Source organism: Pan paniscus, chromosome 9 (genome assembly GCF_029289425.2).
Source record: "Pan paniscus chromosome 9, NHGRI_mPanPan1-v2.0_pri, whole genome shotgun sequence".
In the NCBI taxonomy this organism is placed as follows: Eukaryota; Metazoa; Chordata; class Mammalia; order Primates; family Hominidae; genus Pan; species Pan paniscus.
This window is the reverse complement of record NC_073258.2, coordinates 57,554,940-57,573,624: the sequence shown is the minus strand read 5'-3', so window position 1 is coordinate 57,573,624 and position 18,685 is coordinate 57,554,940. Positions and strand designations below refer to the sequence as shown.

Sequence of the window (18,685 nt, the reverse complement as noted above, 5' to 3'; positions counted from 1 at the left end):
AGAACTTAAGCCCTCTTCATGCTTCATGACTGGCATAAGGTGAAGCAGAATAACTCATTAGCTAGTCTGTGACTCCCTAACCTCAATCCATAGTTGATGCAAATTATCAGAAAGGCAAAAATTTCTGCATCAACAAGAGATCATGGCAACTTTGATAAAGCAATCAATGAATTCGTCCATGCCAAGTGCTTCAGGTAGTGACTATCTCATACTGTTTGCCAAGTAAATCAATTTTAGCTCTTGATAGCGTTAATATTATTTAGATTGAGGCTTACTCTTCAGAAGCCTGTGAGTAATCTCTTCATATTGATGATTGTAGGAGCTTAATCTTTTTTGGAATATTTTGAAGTGTTCTTCCATTGCCTGTCTAAATTGTAATCTCCAATCCTTACCTCTCCTGGCTCTTACTCTTTTCAGTACTTACATTGCTGTGCTGAATTGAAACCTGTGTGCCTTTTGCTCTGTTATTACCAGACTCTCCAACATCTTGAATCATTTGATTTTTCATTTCTTAAAATAGAACTTGGCTACTCCTTGAAAATCTGTTTTTCCTCAGGACATTTCTATGCTCAATTTAAAATTCTCCACACATTTCAAATATGGCAGGTGGGATAAGGCATTTTCTGATGCTTGGAAAATTGCTGCATATTGATAATTACATCTTGCATTTGTGTCAACTCCCTTGATGCTTTGAAGCTTACACACTTATATGCTTTGTCACTGTATTAGTCCATCCTCACACTGCTGTAAAGATACTACTCAAGACTGGGTAATTTACAATGTGGTGGAAGAGGAAGCAGGCACTTTCTTTACAAGGCAGCAGGAGAGAATGTACATGCGAAGGAGGAGCTGTCAAACACTTATGAAACCATAAGATCTTGTGAGAACTAACTCACTATCATGAAAACAGCATGGGGGAAACCACACCCATGGTCCGATAAACTCCCACTAGGTCCCTCCCTTGACATGTGGAGATTATGTGTATTACAATATGAGATGAGATTTGGGTGGGGACACAGACTCAAACCATATAATTCTGCCCCGACCCCTCCCAAATCTCATGTATTTTCACATTGCAAAACCAATCATGATTTCCCAGTAGTCCCCCAAAGTCGTAACTCATTTTAGTGTTAACTCAATATTGCACAGTCCAAGTATCATCTGGGACAAAGAAAGTCCCTTCTGCCTATGAGCCTGGAAAATCAAAAACAAGTTAGTTTCTTTCAAGATACAATGGGGGTACAGGCATTGGGTAAACACACTCTTTCCAAATGGGAAAAATTGACCAAAACAAAGGGGCTGCAGGCCCCATGCAAGCTCAAAATCCAGCACGCAGTCATTAAATCTTAAGGCTCCAAATTAATATCCTTTGGCTCCATGTTTTACACCCATGTCATGCTGATGCAAGAGGTGGGCTCCCATGGTCTTGGGCAGCTCCACCCCTGTGGCTTTGCAGGGTACAGCCCCCCTCGCAGCTGCTTTCATGGGCTGCCATTGGGTGTCTGAAGCTTTTCCAGGTGCATGGTGCAAGCTGTCAGTGGATCTGCCATTCTGGTGTCTGGAGGATGATGGCCCTCTTCTCTGGGCTCCACTATGCAGTGCTCCAGTGGGGACTCTGTGTGGGAGCTCCTACCCACACTTTCCTTTCACACTGCCCTAGCAGAGGTTCTCCATGAGGGCTACACCCCCGACAGCAAACTTTTGCTTGGACAGCCAGGCATTTCCATACCTCCTCTGAAATCTAATTGGAGGCTCCCAAACCTGAATTCTTGACTTCTGCTCACCCATAGGCCCAACACCACTTGGAAGCTGCCAAGGCTTGGGGCTTGCAGCTTCTGAAGCAATGGCCTAATCTGTATGTTGGCCCCTTTTAGCCATGGCTGGGACATAGGGTACCAAGTCTCAAGGCTGCACAGAACACAGTGGGGCCCTGGGTCTGGCCCACAAAACCATTTTTCTCTCTTAGGACTCTGAGTCTGTGATGGGAGGAATTTCTGTGAAGGTCTCTGACATGCCCTGGAGACATTTCTCCCGTTGTCTTTATGATTAACATTAGGCTCCTCATTATTTATGCAAATTTCTGCAGCCAGTTTGAATTCCTGCCCAGAAAATGGGTTTTTCTATTCTACCATGTCATCGGGCTGCAAATTTTCTCAGCTTGTGTGCTCTGCTTCCCTTTTGAACAAAAGTTCCAATTTGAAACCATATCTTTGTAAATGCATAAAACTGAATGGTTTCATAATAATCCAGGTCTTGTCTTGAATGCTTTGCTGCTTAGAAATTTCTTCTGCCAGATACCCTAAATCACCTCTCAAGTTTGAGGTTCCACAGATCTCCAGGGCAGGGGGAAAAAAAATGCCGCCAGTTTCTTTGTTAAAGCATAGCATGAGTGACCTTTACTCTAGTTCCCAATAAATTCCTCATCTCCATCTGAGACCAATTCATCCTGGACTTCATTGTTCACATAACTATCAGCATTTTGGTCAAAAACATTCAACAAGTGGAAGCTCCAAACTTTTCCATATCTTTCTTCCTTCTTCTGAGCTCTCCAAACTGTTCCAACCTCTGGCCATTACCCAGTTCCAATGTTGCTTCCACATTCTTCAAGTATCTTTACAGCAGTAGCCCACTCCTCGCATCAATTTACTGTATTAGTCTGTTCTTACTGCTATAAAGATACTACTCGAGACTGGGTAATTTATAAACCAAGGTGATTTAATTGATTCACAGTTCTGCATGGCTGAGAGGCCTCAGGAAACTTGCAATCATGGCAGAAGTGGAAGTAGGTATCTTAACAAGGTGGCAGGAGAGAGGGTGTATGCAAAGGAGAAACTGTCAAACACTTAGGAAACTATCAGATTTCATGAAAACTCACTTACTATCATGTGAACCACATTGGGGAAACCATCGTGGATTGAATCATCATTCAACCCATGATTCAATCACCTCCCACTAGGTTCCCCCCTTGACACATGGGGATTATGAGGATTACAATTCAAGATGAGATTTGGGTGGCGACACAGAGACAAATCTTAACTGTCACTTATGTATTTCCAGGTCAGTCCTTGTTATTTATTGAGAATGTTGACACCAAGATCACTGTCCTGTCACATAGCTGTCATTAGTTCCCATGAACATGACACATTTAATATACAGCTTTTCTGATTATTGATTATTTTTATCAGTGACCCCAGCACCATTCCACTTCAGCTTTCCACTCCCATGGTTCCATGTTTAAAATTATTTGTCTACAAGTTTACCAAATGTTAGATATCCAAAACTGAAATATTTTCTTATGATCACAAACTTCTACCCTCCCCTTTTCACCTCAGTTATGACTACAGGTCTTCACTTATTCACACATATCACTATTCCTTAAACATCTTAAAATACTCATTTATTTTGTCACTTTATTTTTTCAATTCTTCTCCTATACAGCTTAGTCTCCATGACATATTGCTTCAACTACCCTTCCCAACAACCAACATTTTTTTAGGTATACCCAAATCTGGGTATTTTGTAATGTTGTCTTCACAATGAAATCTGAGCTATCAAGAACAACAGTTAAGAAAAAGTGAACTATTACAAACTTATATTCAAAATCAGCTACTTATTTACTTGACTGACTTTTCCTTAACCAAGGGCTTTCTCCCAATCTGCATGTTGCTATTTCAACCCTTTTAATTCTATCCATGCTACTCCTACCACACATGCTAAGTAGTACTACTCCTACCACATATGCTAAGCAGATGCTAAACTTTTTGATATTTAAAATGGGAATTAAAATAATAAAATATAAATTTCTCTACTTCTTGTCACCAGTTGTGTGAAACTACCTGCTTCCACATCTATTCGTATTACATGTTTTTGTGGGGGTAGGGGATTGGGGAGGTCTCCTATTTCTTATACCTAAATTTATATTTTGGTTCCATTCTCTTTGGCCTTCCACATCTCCTTCCTCTGCTAATCTATTAAATCTCTCCCATCAATCTACTACTCCTCCCCCTTTATTCCTTTACCTTTATTCTTCTCTTCATTCTTTTAGTACCAGAAAAAGTTACCAATGCTCACTGCATCCTTCACGTTTGTACATCTATCTCTTGTATTTAGATATTTTTTTTCTTAGCATTGCAATGCAATTACTCTCTCCAAGTTCACCAACATTCTCTTTTCTCCCAAATCCAATGAAGATTTAAAAATTTCACTTCTCTGTAGCATCAGACACCACTAGCATCACCTTTCATCATGGAAACCATTATTTTGTTGCTTTCCAAGCCATCAGAGTCTCTTGGTTTTCCCATCTTTGTGTCTACTTTTTACTTCCCTAGATGGCTGTACTTCTTTGTTTATGATTTAAATAACCCTATTACTTTACAGTTATTTCCTAAGCCAAACCATGTCTTTTTTGCATATTCTTGTTGGAAGCTATCATCCGATGCTATGGGTATCATTGTTATTGATGTGCTGGCGATGCAGATGTCTAGATCTCCAGGTCACATTTCTCCTTTGAAACCTTTGTACACGTATCTACTTGCTTTTCAGACAGATTCTATTACATATTCCAGATGTACCTAAATTTAACATGTTCAAAGAGGATTCATCAGTTCAAAAGCCACCCAACCCCACTCACATGCCTCGGAGTATATATTTTATAACTCACTAAGTGGTGCCATCTGCCATGCAGTTTAAAAACAAAAACAAAAACAAAAATTCATATGTCCCTCTAATGTCCACTAATAAACCATAAGTGAATGCTACTGATTTAATCTAGATTTTGAAGTCTGTCTACTTCTAATATCCTCTATATTTTCCTTATTAGAGCCTCAAATAACAGCTGGGGATTGTTACCCTCTAACTGTTATCTTCCCAGCAGTTTTGCCACCCTCTATCCATGTGGCACCTTGAGGGTACGTTCTAATATGCAAATCTTAGCTTTCTGTTTCCCATTAGCTTTGGACTACAGCCCAAACTTCTTAACTTGGTTTATTAAAGCTTTCCTAAATAAACCCTTCTTTGTAAACTAGTCTCCTTTCTTGCAATTTCCTTTATGCAATCCCCATGCACCAACCATGTTGCATACCATCAGTTTCTCAGATGTGACCATGGACTTTGAACATAGTTTGGCCAGAATACTCCTTCCTTTATATCTTTGTTCCTCTGGCTGGCTACTATCTTTCCACTTATCAAATCTGAGGTGAAATTTTACTTCATTCTAGAGGTGTTTTATTATCTCCCAATTATTGCCTCCAACAATCTACTCACCTCTTAATTTGTTTGTAAGCTACTTTAAATGGTTTAATTCTCGATAAGCAAAGATTTCTATTTTCCCCAATACTTAGCAGGACTCAGCAATTACTAGACACTTTAAATAATAGTAGAATAAACGAACAAATGAATACAAAGGTTGTGTTACCTGAAACCACATTTTTCTACCTCAATTACCTTGATTTCTTTCCCACTATATCTTGCTTTTGAGTAATGTACAACAACCAAAAAGATTCCAATGTATCCTTAGGCAAATTCTGTGAAGGTCAACAATACTTAACCTTACTTAAGTGTTGTGAATATATTTTGTATAATCTGTTGGTTCCTCTAGAATATTCTCATTGAATTACATCATTTTTAACAATTCTGAACCAAAGACACAATGATGTTTCACAAGCATGAGCAATTATGTTATGGTTGATCTTTTGGGACCCAATTTGTTTAAAAGGCAAAAAATAACCACTTAAAGGGCAGGTTACTATCCTGAACCAAAGTATAATAAAGAATTAATAATGGATAGCAAAGGTTATTTTAACATATGGGAAACAAGTCAAAATGTTTTGATTTACTTTTTATACTTTGTTTTAGACTTTATGACATTTATAAATTTTAGTAAGTAGTCCTGGTATACACTCAATCAAAGTTAGTTATCTTGCAGTTGAGCTTTACAAGCCTACAAAGTAATGATTTGGATTGTACCAAAGATGCACCCTTATATCTGAAACTCAATAACCTGTTGAGCAGTAAGCAAATAATCATCAATCCATAAATTCCTTATTGTCTTGGAGGTATATTTAGTTCAATCTCTGAACATTATTGTCTGAACGTTCTGTTCAAAGTGTTCAAAACTTTGAAATTTCATTGTGCTTCCTAAGGATTTTTGGAAAACATTTAAAATCACGAAAATAACAAAGAAATTAACACTTCATCTCTTCAAGCCCTTAACACACTCTGTTCATTGGCATTCCACACACCCGTAGAGAGGTAGGATGATAAATTGAAAGACATATAGATAAAAAATATCATAGGAAATCACTTATTTTTACAAAAGAAAAAAACAGGAAGAAAAATTTAGTCTTACTGAATGTGAATTTTTTTATTAGAATAATTGCTCTGATTTTTCATAATATGACTCCAACAGAATTGAAAGCAACTACAAAAATATTAAATAAAAATTTTGTGGAAGTCACCATATTTTTCTGGATTTTTATGTCTAAGTAATCTGTGATGATTATACTACTCATTTTCCTCGGAGTCTTGAAAGAAACTCAAGGAAGCTTGAAAGACAATTACATATACATAGGTAAGAACCTCTGAGAATCTGTTCTTCAACTATTTTAGAAAGTTTAAAAATTTTTTTTACTTCTGTCAAAATCACAATATCTAATTTTAGGAATTCTTCTTAAAGTCAATTTAATTAAAAATACAATTATTTATGTCATCATTATTGGTTCAGCCATCTATTGCTAAATAAAAATTTAGTCCAGACTTTAATGACCTAGAGCAATGATTTGTTATGTCTTAGAATTCCATTGTGCTAACTAGACTGTTCTCCATGTGGTGGCAACTGAGACGGTGAGAAAGCTGTAAGTTCTAAGATTACCTCAGTTACCTGGCTGCCTTTTGGTGAGGCTGTCAGCTGGGATGTTTTGTTTTTATTCATGCAGCATCTCCATAGGTCTGCGTTGGGCTTTCAACATGGCAGTTGGGTTCTAACATTAAACCTTCCCGTGAAGAAAATACAGACACTTCCAAAACCCTTAGTGTCCACCCTTAGAAGTTGCACAATATAATTTTGCGCTTTCTATTATATAACGCAAGTTACAAGGCCAGAGTTCATAGGGAAGTGGAGTATGCAAGTATTCATGTGGACAAAGGGATTCATTGTGTTCATTGTGGACCATTTGGCAATAATCTACAACAACCATGATCCTGAATCTGCCTCAAGGCACTTAAAAAAAATAAAAAAACCAGATGAGACCATGGATCACTTGTTAATATCCAAGAGTAAAAAAGAATTTTCAATTCAGAAACATTTAGCTCCTAATCCTGATTTTGCTTTATATAAGATGCCTGTTTGCAAGCAAGACATTCATTTCCTTTATGATTCATTTACAAAATTGGGATAATTCCCACCACACAGGATTACTATAATAACTTGGCTAATATGAATCAATAAAGTTTAACTGCTTTATAATCACTATATTTAGTGGTATAAGCCAACTTATTTTCTTATAACCAGAATTCATTAAATTTTATTTTTATCTGGCAATTATAAATGATTTATCCAAAGTATAAGTCTTAGAATGATTTTTTTTTTCCGAGTTTGACACGAGATGTTTTATTCTGTATATTAAATAATTTTCTTGGCCTTGGTTTCTCTGAAAAAAATATGATACTGTATAGCAAACTTCCTTAAAGATATATGAACTCTTCCGTTTCAAAATTTTGCAAATGGAGGTTTTAATCACCTTGATGTTTATTTCACCAAACACCATGATGTTTTACCATTTTGATAGAATCTTGCTAATTGTGAATGTTGAACTCTGAGTGGCAAGATCTCTAAACGCCTTAGTAACACATATAAATCAAATGGTAGGAGAAGAAAAGCCACAAAAATTCAAAGTCCAGTGGTTTCCCGGGTGCATTTGCTTCAAATTAAGTAAGCAGTGTTAAAGCAAACTAAATATGGCCTGAGAAGGACTCCGTACTTCTATATTTGCGTCCTTGTGGATGAACTGTAACCTAGTTTAATAGTCACACAAAATTGAAAACCTAACTTAATAGTATGCAACTGTAACAATAGCTGAGGGTTGACCAATCCCAGCGGCCATACTTCAACCACTCATAGACTGCTGAGTTTTAAAACTGCTTTCAAATAAGGCAAATGCGGAGCTATAACCAATCTCACTGTTTCTATACCTCACTTCCGATTCCTGTACATCACTTTACCTTTGTTGTCTACAAATTTGTTCTGACCACGAGGCACCCTTGGAGTCTCTGTGAATCTGCTGTGATTCTGGGGGCTGCTAGATTCACAAATCATTCATTGCTCAATTAAATTTCTTTAGATTTAATTTGGTGGAAGTTTTTCTTTTATCAGATGGCGTCAGAAGCGGGAACCAAAGTGGAGCTTCTAGCGACCCGCAGGAGTGCTGAGTGAACAGCAAGGAACCTGCAGGATCCACTTGTGTCCCTTGTCTCTCAGAGCCGCTGGGGATCATGGGTAAGCTCCCTTTTGGGTCTTGGAACTCCACGGATTTGTGTTTTGAGCTCTCCAAGTTACTTTGAGCAAACGTCTGATCCAATCTGGGTTTGGGGTCACAACAGAAACTGGACTGTGTCTAAGAAGGGATTTGATCTTGGAATTAACTGGCTTGGATCCAGTTAGAGGCCTCTTACATCTCACTGGGTCAGAAAGGAACTGGTAATAAGCAGTAATATTGCAGGGGTTATAAAATTTGGATTTGAAAATTCACAGGGATTTTTGTGTTCTACCCCTTTGTTTCACTTTTCTAGCACACTTAGTTGGGGAAAAAATCGTTGGCTAAGTTAATCAAGAGAAGCTGAGAGTAAAGCCAATGTTTTAGGTAAAAATGAGATCCTTAATTTCTGGAAAACTGAGAAATTTCTCAGTTTTCTGAAATTTATAGAGACTGAGTATAACCTTAAAACTTTTGGCTTATATTTTAAGCCTGGGAGGCAGAGTAGTCTTAGAGAAACAGCAAAATCTTACTAAAGATAACTTAAAGTGGAACATTCCTAATGAACAGCAATGCATTGAAGTACATTTAAAAATGAGGGCTCTCGCGGACCCGGTGGCTCAAGCCTGTAATCCCAGCACTTTGGGAGCCCGAGGCGGGTGGATCACGAGGTCAGGAGTTTGAGACCAGACTGGCCAATATGGTGAAACTGGGAGGTGACAGCATGCTGGCAGTCCTGACAGCCCTCGTTCGCTCTCGGCGCCTCCTCTGCCTCGGCTCCCACATTGGCGGCACTTGAGGAGCCCTTCAGCCCACCACTGCACTGTGGTAGCCCCTTTCTGGGTTGGCCAAGACAGGAGCTGGCTCCCTCAGCTTGCAGGGATGTGTGGCGCGAGCGGGAACCAGGGCTGCACGCGGCACTTGGGGGCCAGCTGGAGTTCTCGGTGGGAGTGGGCTTGGCGGGCCCCGCACTCGGAGCAGCCGGCTGGCCCTGCCTGCCCCGGGCAATAAGGGGCTTAGCACCCAGGCCAGCGGCTGCGGAGGGTATACTGGGTCCCCAAGCAGTGCCAGCCCACCAGCGCTGCTTTCGATTTCTCGTGGGCCTTAGCTCCCTTCCTGCGGGGCAGGGCTCGGGACCTGCAGCCCGCCATGCCTGAGCCTTCCACCCCCTCCGTGGGCTCCTGTGCTGCCCGAGCCTCCCTGATGAGCGCCGCCCCCTGCTCCACGGCACCCAGTCCTATCGACCACCCAAGGGCTGAGGAGTGCGGGCGCACGGTGTGGGACTGGCAGGCAGCTCCACCTGCAGCCCGTGCGGGATCCACTGGGTGAAGCCACCTGGGCTCCTGAGTCTGGTGGGGCCTTGGAGAACCTTTATGTCTAGCTCGGGATTTTAATACACCAATTGGCACTCTGTATCTAGCTCAAGGTTTGTAAACACACCAATCAGCACCCTGTGTCTAGCACCAATGGACACTCTGTATCTAGCTACTCTGGTGGAGCATTGGAGAACCTTTATGTCTAGCTCAGGGATTGTAAGTACACCAATCAGCACCCTGCGTGTAGCTCAGGGTTTGTGAATGCACCAATTGACACTCTGTATCTAGCTACTCTGGTGGGGCCTTGGAGAACCTTTATGTCTAGCTCAGGGATTGTAAACGCACCAATCAGCACCCTGTCAAAACAGACCACTGGGCTCTACCAATCAGCAGGATGTGGGTGGGGCCAGATAAGAGAATAAAAGCAGGCTGCCCGAGCCAGCAGTGGCAACCCGCTCGGGTCCCCTTTGTGGAAGCTTTGTTCTTTCACTCTTTGCAATAAATCTTGCTACTGCTCACTCTTTGGGTCCACACTGCTTTTATGAGCTGTAACACTCACCGCAAAGGTCTGCAGCTTCACTCCTGAGCCAGCGAGACCACGAACCCACCAATTTTGGACACAAAACCCCATCTCTACTAACAATACAACAATTAGCTGGGTGTGGTGGTGCACGCCTGTAGTCCCAGCTGCTCCAGAGGCTGAAGCAGGAGAATTGCTTGAACCCGGGAGGCAGAGGTTGCAGTGAGCCAAGATCGTGCCACTGACTCCAGCCAGGGCAACAGAGAGAGACTCTGTCTTCTCCGCCAGCTGCCCCCACCAAAAAAAATGAGGGCCTCAGTAAAGTCCTTTTTGGCTAAGAACGGGTTTGGCACTACGGGATGTCAACTGCTATTCCCTTTGGAATAATCTGCCTTGCAGTTTTTGCTGACAACTATGGGTGACAGGATTAAGCATGCAGGATCTTGGGACATGGGGAGCTTTTTCCTCCCTCAAAAGGGGAAACTTAAGAGCTAATGGGACTTCTGGAAAAAAAATTCCTTCGCAACAGCAGCCACAATTTCACTGTCGCTGCAAATGGATGGGTCTTTCTCTGGCCTCTCTGAACATTTTGCCTTTCCCACCCTGCCACAGGCAATGCTTTCTAAAAAATTCAAACATTATAAAATTAAAAAATTAAAAATGTAAATTTTTGCCTAGATTAGAGAATTAAAATATTGTTTTAAATTAAATTAAGCTAAAGGTTTGAACAAGTTGTTAAAAGTTTATGGAAATTAATTATAAGAGATTCTATGTGTGAACATATTGGCTGAAGTTAAAATGGCATTATTCAGTTTTTTTTCCCATGAATTAAACATTGGAATAGAAGCACAACAGAGTTTTTTTAGAACATTGCTCTGCTCTGAGGCAAACAAAATGTGAAGGGGTTATAAAAGGTTTATAAAAATCTTACCTTATGGTCAAAATAATTAAAACTGAATAGATTTATAAAATGTTATTAAAAACTGACTTTAACATTAAAAATACACTAATGGAAACATAAAATTTGGTTTTCTCTTTTAAAAGAGAAATGTAATATTAAAAGATAATGAAATGTTTTTGTTTACCTTCTAAGTAAACTACAAAAGAGAAAAGGTGGGGGAAGTAAAGAAGGGAGACAGGGTCAGTTGTCCTCATGCTGTCTTCATTGTCTTGTTTGGAAAGCTGAGTCTCCTATGTATCAGAATAATGTTTCATCCTTTAAAACATTTTTGTGTCATTATTTTGGCTAAATGAATGACTTATGTAACTTAAGATTCTATTTTGTAATATCCAATGTTTTAAACCTTTGGTATTGACCAAACCTTTCAAAATCAAGCTCTAGATTATCATGCTAAATCAGTCAATACTAAAATTGTTTAAATATACAATTTAATTGAACTCCATGGTCTAAGTCAGATTATGATAACCCATTAGTTATCAGTGCTATGCACCTAAATTGGAGAAACAACTGGTATTCAAGAGGACATGAGTCCACTGTTAAGCATGGATTCATGAAGAACCAGGATGGCCTACTTGTCCTTCCTGAGCCCTTCAAGCTTTTGTTGTTAAAGGTTCTACATTCCGTAACTCGTCATGGGAAAGACAAAATAATCTAAATTGAATATATTGATGTGGTGACTTATAAATTGCAAAAATAGTTTAAAACCAATGTTTGGTTCCATATTCCTGGGAAGACAATCAAAGCTTCAGATACAATTGGCTACCAGATGGACCATTTAAACATTTATAAAGGGATTTCATTCAATTGTCATTTTTAATGCATGTTTTCTGGTTCTATTAAAGGTTTTCCATGCAAGGGAGCTGATGTTATTATACCAGTAGTTTATTATGCTACAGTGTATTTTCACTAGTAAATAAAGCTTTTTATGGTTCACTGAGGACAGTTCCTTCACAGTCTAGAGCCCGAAGATTGGATCTTCTGAGAACATCTGAGGAAGACTGTCCTTGCCATCCACACTACAGCAAAACTTTGGCCCCTTGAATTTTGGGTTTATAATCTCACAACTGAGAAGGTTCCTTCCACACTCCTGGAACTGTACACCCATTGGAACCCTTAAGGTAAAACTAACCAGGGAAGTTTCTCCCCAGAAGAAGATGGAATACTTGATGTGAACAGCTTTTCCCAAGATCATGGATCAAAACTTCAACTACCATAAGACTCTTATCTTTGAATATTTTTTCCTTGTTTATGTCTCTATGAACAACAATAGAAGTGAAAAGGGGTTCCATTATGTGCAATTATAGTGTATACTTTTCTTTGCGAAGGATTTTCCAGCCAGTCTTATACATGAATAAACTTATACTTCAATAGATAAAAGATGAAGGCCCAATATAGGCGAGAAACTTTAGTGGTGCATATGTTGCCTCATAATCAGTCAAAACTCCTCTTAACCCATATCATGAATTAAAGAGAACGTTATCAGGAGGCCTTCACTCTTCTAGAAGGACATCATTTATTAAGTTCTTTTTCCATGGTTTAGAATAAAAAAGGCCATAATCAGAAATGTCTCCCTCATAATAGGCTCAACAGCAAATTCCACTATAAAGGACATTGTTACACAACAAACTTTAAATTGTCCTGTGAAAGTTATGCTAAATAATAGATTGGCTAAACAGAAAAGCACATGTGCAGCTGCTGACACTTGTGGCCTATGGAGAAATACACCAAATGTAAAATATAAAAATTCAGTTGCAGGGGATTAATGAAAGACCACTTAGTCAAGTGAGTAGACTTTGCACCTAGCTAATTCTTTAAACTATTTAATTTGTTTTGTTTTATGGGGACCCTGGGTAAGGAGCATCCTCCAAACTCTTGGTGTTATCCTCCCGATATTCATAGTAATAGTTTCCCTGATGCACTGTATTCTCTCAAAGGTTTTAAATGTTTGCATGCAGCCATCTATAGAATGTCAAGTGGTTTCTCTTCAACTAGAATGATGAAAGCTGAAAGAAATGTGCTACCATGAGGACACCGTAACTTATGAGTGACATGCTGAGACTAGAAACCCAAAATGATGGTAACTGAGAGTGGCGCTAAGGCCCTAAGCTTTGGTCACACTTTCATCTAAGTGAGAACCTGAGCAAAAAGGGGGAGTTTTTTTTAAACAAAATTATGGGAGGCCGTTATTTTGGACTAAGCTCATGCGTGAGGCCCTAGCAAACCAAACCAAAAGAAAATGGAGTCACCTGTGCTAAATGTGACATAATCAAACTAAGGCTTCAAGAAAACACATAGATCCTAGAACAAAACAGGTTTTGTTTTTCTCCTGTAAATAAGATGTTCCAGCACAAGGAGGTACCCTCTACTCAGTCCTTATTCTCTCCTTACAAACCTCACTGTTTCCCAGTGGGTTTCAAAACTGTATAAGTACATTTATGACAGTGATAGTAACATCAATGACTAAGGTTTCAATCAATCTCTCAAAATTGAGGAAATGAACAAAAAGGGGGAATTGTTAAAAAAAAAAAAAAAAACTAAATATGGCCTGAGAAGGACTCCATACTTCTATATTTGAGTCCTTGTAGATGAATTGTAACCTAGCTTGTCAGACAAAATTGAAAACCTAACTTAATAATACATACCCGTAATAATAGCTGAGTGTTGGCCAATCCCAGTGGCCATACTTCAACCACTCATAGACTGCTGAATGTTCAAACTGTGTTTAAGTAAGGCAAATGCTGAGCTGTAACCAATCTCACTGTTTCTGTATCTCACTTCCAATTCCAACTCACTGTCACTTTAACTATTTTGTCTATAAATTTATTCTGACCACGAGGCACTCCTGGAGGCTCTGTGAATCTGGTGTGATTCTGGGGGGCTGCCTGACTTGGGAATTGTTCATTGCTGAATTAAACCCCTTTAAATTTAATTCGGCTGAAGTTTTTCTTTTATCTGTGGTAGTTTTTGCTCATCTCCTCCAAGTTAGAAAACACATTGCTGTGCCACAAGTTTAGTACAACTCAGAAATAAGTGTAGCACTTTTTGGAATGATTTAGGGTTGCCATAAACAATATACTATGCTGGGGTCTAGAGCTGTAAGCCATTTACTGGGTATTCCAGAAGACTACCTCTTTTGCCTCAGTCCCAGAGGAAGAGTAGATTTGGAAAGTGATCCAATGATGTTGGAGATATCTGTGCTGGGAAATAATGATACTTGGTCTCTGGAAAGACCAAATCAGCATCACAGCACAGACATTGAAGCAAAGCCAGACATTCTGATGAATACATGAAATAGTTTTTTGTCTGAAACAAAGTGCCAGATGAAGGGACACCAAGTAAACATTAAGCATCAGCTGTCTATTCTGTACTTGATATTATAAGATTCACCAACTTATAAGTTTGGGCAGGCACAACAGCAATCCATTGCAAATGGAAATTATTCATATACAACCTGGTTAAATCAGGTTGAGATGGCATTAACAAATTATATAAACAGTGAGTTCACGGTTTTTATCACCTATTCCTGCTGCATAGACACTTTTCTGTCAATATGTGCTATTATTTCCTGGGCTAGAGGTTCCAACTGAGGAGTTTCCAAGTGAGATTTGTGCCCAGTACAAATAAGGGTTGCTACATCATGTAGAAAATAATCAGATATAAAGTTGTACCACTTTATAGTCCCACTAGGAGGTGGCCTTGAAGGATGACGGTGAAAGCAAACTGTCCCAGTGGGTAGAATATTTGGTCTTCCACTTCGTATGGAGAAAAGGTGGCCTGAAGAAATGGATATATACTGATTCATAAGCAGTAAGAAATAATACTGGCCAGTTGGTTAGAGAACTGGGAGTAACACATTTGAAAGAACGTGGTATCCTTGGAAAGGAGATTTTAGATAATTTTGTAGAAGTGGGCACAAGACATTAGTTTCATTTTTAACTCCCAAAGATTAGCTCTAGCAGAGGAGGCTTGTAACAATGAAGACTGGATAACCTGTCCTGTAGATGGCAGTCATCCTTTCTCCTCTCTTGCAACCTCAGGGCTTTGACATGTATGCAATGGCACTGTGAGCAGAGCAAACAATGTCAGGAATGAGCCTATACATATATTCAACAACAATTTACAATATTGCTTCAGAAGAAAATAATACATTTTATAGCAATGAAAGTTTGATGTGATCATGCTATATAATGAATGGTCTCAACATGTACTCATCACTGACAATCATTTTGCTTATAGAATATGGACCCCTTCCTTACACCTTATACAAAAATTAACTCAAGATGGATTAAAAACAAATGACACTTCTCAAAAAAACAGACACTTCTTAAAAAAAGACATGTATGTGGCCAACATACATATGAAAAAGAGCTAAACATCACTGATTATTAGAGAAATGCAAGTCAAAACCACAATGAGATACCATCTCACACCAGTCAGAATAGTGATTATTAAAAAGTCAAGAAACAACAGATGCTGGTGAGGCTCTGGAAAAATAGGAACGCTTTTACACTGTTGGTGGGAACGTAAATTAGCTCAACCATTGTGGAAGACAGTGTGGCGATTCCTCAAGGATCTAGAACCAGAAATACTATTTGACTCAGCAATCCCATTACTGGATATACACCCAAAGGAATATAAATTATTCTACTATAAAGACACAAGCACATGTATATTTACTGCAGTGCTATTTACAATAGCAAAGACATGGAACCAACCCAAATACCCATCAATGGTAGACTGAATAAAAAAATGTGTACATATACACCATGGTATACTATGCAGCCATTAAAAAGGAATGAGATCATGTCCTTTGCAGGGACATGGGTGAAGCTAGACGCCATCATCCTCAGCAAATTAACACATAAACAGAACACCAAACTCTGCATGTTCTTATTCATAGGTGGGAGTTGAACAACGAGAACACATGGACACAGAGAGGGGAACATCACACACTGGGGTTTGTCATGGGGTGTGGGGTGAGGTAGGAAGAGCACCAGGACAAATAGCTAATGCATCAGTTCAGCAAATGTGCTGGCTGAATGTGAGGGTAATATGGAGGATGATGCTTGAATGATCATGTAAAAATATTCAGTCAAATCAATAGAGATATTGTAAAGTGAAGGATAATCTAACTTGTAAGGGATATTCAAACCAAAATCTTTCAGCCAAGCATCTCACCATTTTTCCCTCAGTTCAGCTATGGAAGAAAACCTTACCTAGTATTTGCAATATTATATGCAATAACAATAATAGTACATGTCTCTCGAGATAACCTAAAGTTCTCAATATTGTAGTGAAAAAAGATAAAGTCATAATTTCAAGGTGTTTTCTTCTTTATTTCTATTTAGTATTGAAGCATCTCATGGTTAAAGAGAGTAGATTATTATCTCTCTTTTGCAGTTCAACAATGAAGCAAACATTTATAAAACACCTATCATTTGTAAGCCAAAGCAATAAAAAGACATATTTTCAAGGAAAATAAGCTCCAGAGGACAAAGGCTTCTACATATACTAGCACTGTACAAACCTTGATTCAAAATGTCCTGACTCTGTATGTAGTATTTCTTTTAGTACCAACAAATTTTACTATTGATTACTAGAACACATTTTTTCAATAATTTTTTTCATAGCATTTTTTACCTCTTGATTCCTCAAGCTATAGATCAATGGGTTTAGCATGGGAATCACCACTGCATAGAATACTGAGGCAAATTTTTCTTTATCTAGTGAGTGGCTTGATTTAGGCTGTAGGTACATAAAACTGAGGGTCCCATAATATATGGAAATAGAAAACATGTGAGAAGCACAGGTAGAAAAGGCTTTCTGTCTTCCTACAGCAGAGTGGATCCTTAGATAGCAAAGACGATGAATACATAGGAGATGAGAACAATGATAAGAGAACAAAAAACATTGAACGCAGCAATGATGAACAACATCAATTCCTTGACTTGTGTATCAGAACAAGCCAGAGCAATCAGAGGAACATCATCACAGTAGAACTGGTTGACCACATTAGAGTCACAAAAAGACATGTGGAATGTGGCCACTGCTTGTATGAGTCCCACAGTGAATCCATAAATATATAAGCCAGTGACCATTTGAATGCAGAGTCTCCTAGGCATGAGAACTACATAGAGTAAAGGGTTGCAGATGGCAACATAACGATCATATGCCATGAGAGAGAGCAACAATAATTCCCAGACTGAAAATGTAATGAAGCAACACACTTGAGTGGCACATGCATAAAATGACATGCTTTTAATTTCATGCAAAGAGTTGACAAGGGTGTTTGGAGTGATAGCAGAGGTACCGTAAAAATCCACAAAAGCCAGATGGCTGAGGAAAAAATACATAGGTGTGTGAAGCTGAGGACTGATATGGATTAGCACAATCAAACCAAGATTACCCAACACAGTAACTAAGTAAATCAGTAGGAATACACCAAAGAGAATGACTTGAAGTTCCTGATTATCTGTGAGCCCTAGGAGGATGAACTCAGTCACTGATGAATGATTGCCTTTTTCCATGTAATAGATACAGGATTCTTCTAAAATGAACTCCAGAGCACACCTTCTGAATAATCTTGACTCTATAAGAAATGACCAATTAAATGTGAGAAGATAGCCATGACCTACCAGTGTATTATATTAAGTTTAATTAAATTAAAGTTCTGATAAGTACTCTGAATCATACATAAATTTTCCTTATGCTTTCCAGGTAAAATAATTTGGTTCAGGCAGAAATTCCAAGATAGAAAATTCAGTAAAGAGTTGTAAAAGAAAAAAGTATTTTAAGTAAAATACTGTAGTCAATACAACAGCAAAATCTATGTTGTACTTTTCTGGAAAAACCAAAAAATAAAAACACATTGCAATGCTAAGAATGTGAGTAACATTGACAATATATGTAAATTTATTTCTTAAATTGTAAGTTTGTTTTATGAAATTATACACAGATATATTAGTTCATAAGGATATCACAAATTAACAGAATTAAATGAGGAAAATATAACATAAAAGGTCAAAATCAAAATATTAACACTATTTATCATCTTGGGCATCCAAGTTGGAGTGATTTCAAAATTTTCTTCCTTTTGCTTATCTCTTTTTTTTCCTTTATAGACATTTCATGTTGATATTAAAGAATAGCAGGATTTTGAATACCCTGGCTTTGTCTTTTTGGAAGAGTACACACCAGTGAACAATTTTACAGAGTATGAAAAAGCTTTAGCTGATGGAAAACCTTATTTAACTTCTATGTTTAGATGTCTAAGTGGTCCAAAGTGTATAGCATTTGGGCAGTGTTTTGAAGAACTAAATTCTACAGACCATTTTCTCAAACCCAAACTGGGCTCTGAATGCTTGAAAGCTGGTGGAGTTAAATTGATCCCTGCATTTCTTAAGCAGAGAGGGGATAAGTA

General features: G+C 38.6%; 1 pseudogene; it reads right to left on the bottom strand.

Moving 5' to 3' along the window:
• Positions 1 to 16,851: 16,851 nt before the first annotated feature.
• On the bottom strand, positions 16,852 to 17,828 carry LOC112438845 (olfactory receptor 5AL1-like; annotated as a pseudogene).
• Between the last annotated feature and the right edge of the window lie 857 nt (positions 17,829 to 18,685).